Source organism: Lygodium microphyllum, chromosome 18, assembly GCF_053477565.2.
Source record: "Lygodium microphyllum isolate KBCC chromosome 18, Lygodium_microphyllum_v1.1.10, whole genome shotgun sequence".
Taxonomy (NCBI): Eukaryota; Viridiplantae; Streptophyta; class Polypodiopsida; order Schizaeales; family Lygodiaceae; genus Lygodium; species Lygodium microphyllum.
This window is the reverse complement of record NC_141152.1, coordinates 8,410,432-8,414,458: the sequence shown is the minus strand read 5'-3', so window position 1 is coordinate 8,414,458 and position 4,027 is coordinate 8,410,432.

The window sequence follows — 4,027 nt, the reverse complement described above, 5'->3', positions numbered from 1 at the left end:
AGATCAAACAGGGCGGCAACAGCGACACGCAAGGCACCAAGGTCACAGGGGCATCCCGAGGCACATAAAACCAAAAACAGGTGCGTTCACGCGCTACACGAGAAACGTGGCCACACAACAAAAATGAAGAAAATTTAATAAAACCCAAATCGTACGTCGGATTGAAAAACCATAAAAAGAAAAAATGTGTCAGGAGATGAGGGGAAGATAAATAAAAATTGCAACACAGGTTCCGGGGCAAAATCAGGGTGTTCACATGGAAAAAACACAAAAAAAGCCTGAAAACACATACGTGTGTTAATATCGAAAAATTCGCGCATCAAAATGAAGTGCAAAAAGAAGGAAAAATGTGCAAAATAATGTGTCCAACAACCCTATCATGGCAAAACACAGGTCCGATCGAGATAGGATGCGTTCACATGGGAAAAACCCCAAAAGGGGACCCGAAAATGGACTCGGAAATGAATATGGGAAGAACCAAATGCCGAAACAAGGTGCGATAAATAGGAAAAATATTCGAGAGAAAGGGATGCATAGGGTTGGTGCATCAAAACTCAGTTTGGGGGGAATTTGGAGGGATTGGGAAAAACACAAAAAACACACCCAAAAATACTCTGAAAAATTAATAACTAAAAATCCAACAGTCGGAAGAGGGGGGAGGAAAAAGAAAAAAGTGGGGAAAAGGCTGGCAAGACATGGTTGTCAAATTAAATTGGAATTCCACTGAAAATAGGGCATGTTCACATGGAAATTTGTGAAAAATAGGCACGAAAAGGACTCGAAAACTCGCAAAAATGAATAGCGGACCAACCGGGCATTGGAATGATAGGGAGTAAAAAGAAAAAATATTAGGGGGAATGGGTAGGACAGGGGTGGCACATCATATCAGGGTTCTAAAGCAATAAAGACACGTTCACGTGGAAAACCATCCAATTTATGGGAATTACTTCAAAAATTAATGACTCAAGAACCATCTATCGAAATAGGGGTTGGTAAAAAGGAAAAATGGGCAGTTTGAAGGGACAAACACAGTTGTAAGGTTGGATGTGATTCTCAATGAACATAGGGTACGTTCACATGAAAAAATTGCAAAGCAAAGGATAAAGGAAAACGATCAAGGAATAGCCCCAAGGACAGGTTGAAATAGAATGGAGGAATGGGAAAGGGATCCCATCAGGGTAAAATGAAGTCATGGCATAGATACATGATCATAGCAGGGTATATGCATGGGGGTTATACAACATAGATGCGCACGGACACGTCCCCACACTTAAAACCTTAGCAGGAAGGGTAAACCGAACATCAAGGACCTAATACCACACATCAGTCAAATATGAACGTCCCCACACCTAAGACCTGACCGTCACTGAGAAACAGAAGGTGTAGGGTTAGAAAAACTTGGCCCATATTGCAGAGGAGTAATGTCGACTATCGAGGTTGTGTCTTGTATCGTTGTCGGCTGCAGGAGGTACCAAGGTGTCTTCACAGCACACGTCCAACGTCCTTCGTGGCAGGGACCACGCGGCAGCACCCATTGAGGTAGCTGGTTGAAGGAATCGTAGGAAATTCGTCGACGATAACGAGGGATATTGCACTCAACTCATGATCACTCAAATGGAATGAAAGAGCAGTCACTTGCCCCATTACTAACATCACTCGAGAAAATAATGATGAAACCCAGAGCTCACACCCGGTTTAGGAGTCGACAAAGGAATGGTACAGAGAGAGTATGCCAAGGTGCACAATGAATGGTGCATTAGTGCGTCCAACCCATCTGGCATAGGTGCAAGGAGAAAGGCCAGGGAGCCTTGTAGTGCAATGTATAGAACAGAGTGATGCGTCCTATGCTGATGGCAGAGACCCATCCCGTGGGTGCAGAGGGAAACGAGAACGTACTTGACTCCAATGGTCGTAACGTCCCTCAATCCTCACCTCTCGTTAATTGATTGAAGAAACACTAGTCACACTCAGCCCACCCTCTGTCTCATGCTCTATTGAAAGATACAGGGGGTAGCCCATTCCTAAAACCCGTTGATGTAATCCTCACCGTCACTTGCACAGAGGTTGTATGCCTTATGCGCAATTGATGGTGCAACTGTGCATCCCGCCCTGTGCCAACATACAGTGCAAGAAGGAAGGCCAAGGAGCCTTATGGTGCAATGCACAGGAACAAATCGTGCATTGTGCATTGAGAGGCCCAACCCATGCGTGCAACACTCCGTTCACACATCTCACCTCTCATTTGATTTGAAGGGAAAGACTGGTCACTCACCCCACCCTCTGTCTCACGCTCACTGATAGATATAGAGGGCAGCCCATACTCACGTCCCCATCCTATTAGGATGAAAGCTCACATCACTCAAGGGGTTGGTGATGAAGATTGTGTCGGTTGTTGTTGTCATCAGTATATTGAAGACGAGGCATACCCAAGGAGGTAGCCAACAAGTGTCATACTTCAATGATTTGTAAGAAAGGTCGTCTGTTAAAAAGGACAGACAGATTGATATTACAGAGACATTGCACCAAGGGAGATGGCTTCAAATTACTTGCTGGAAAGGTACTGCTGATGAGTCAGCTATCCTGAACTGCGGGGTGTTACCACCTTTTCCATAGTCAGCTTCCCGCCCAAAGGTGTTCCTACCTTTTCTTGGAACGAGGCTTGTTATGACAAGGAATTTCTTCCTTTTCTTTCATAACAGTTTTGTTGGTTTTGTTTTGTTTTCTTTCTTTCTTTTTTCTTTTTTTTTCCCGTTAAGAAAGAGAATGGTAGAAATACCATGTGTCGGGACCAACCTCTTTGCCTTTGTTGGATCGGACGAGAAGAGAACAAGGTTGGGTTGACAGGTATTTGTGAGGGGCTAGCAGAACGAGACGGCCTCATGAGGAGAATCATAAGGGCTATCAGAAGCATGAAGAAAAAGACAATGCAACACCCAAAAGGGGAAGGGTAGGTCGACTGTGATTGTTAAGATCCCCAAGGAGGGAAGTACTTCTTCAGACGATAGCCATTGATCAGGAAAGGATCATTAGAGGCACCAACAGTCTGCACCTGAACAGAGCCATTAGGATTGACAGCAAGTACCTTGTGTGAGCCCATCCACCATTGTTGAAGCTTGCCAGGAAACTTGCCAAATCTCAAATCATAGTCTAGGCTTCTTTGAACTCCTTGCACTTAATGAAACTATCATGATAGGCCTTGCGCCGTGCTTGGGTGGTTTTCATGCACTATAGGGCCATCTACCGTATCTCATCCAAGCATTCCAAGTGCAGGAGGCGGCGTTGCAATGACTCATCATCTCCCAAGTGTTCTTTAATTGCCACTCGCAAAGAGGAAAATTCCAACAGGGAAGACGGCTTCTGTACCATACACTAACTGGAAAGGGGTCTGTCGTGTAGCTGCCTTATGGGAAGTTCTGTATGCTCAGAGGGCCTCTGTAAGTTGATCGTCCCAGTCACGACGATGTACGGCAATCGTTCCTGTCAAGATTGAGCAGAGGATGCGATTGGTGACCTCGACTTGGCCATTGGCTCTAGGGTAGTAGGGAGTGGACTTGCGATAGCGAATCTTATACAGCTTTATCAGCTCCTCCATGATTTTGTTAAGAAAATGAGTATCTCTGTCACTTACTAGCTCGAGGGGACTGCCAAAATGGGTGATAATATTCCCGCACATGAATAGGGCTACATTATTACCATCGTCCCGCTTTAGAGCTTTAGCTTCACACCACTTTGTGACATAATCCGTACATACTAAGATGTATTTGTTTTGAATCCGTTGGGTAGAGGGATCAATGGGGCCCACAAAATCAATCCCCCACTTCTCGAACGGCTTTAGGGAAAGAATGGGTTGCAGTGGCATGGAACTTGCTTTAGTGGGTTTCCCCATTCGCTGACAAGCATCACATCTCTTGCAGTAGTCATATGCATTCTTGTGGAGGGTCGGCCACCAGTATCCTGCTAATAGAGCCTTCCTGACTGTTGCTTCTCCTGCGAAGTGTCCACCACATGGTTCGTCATGGCATGCTTT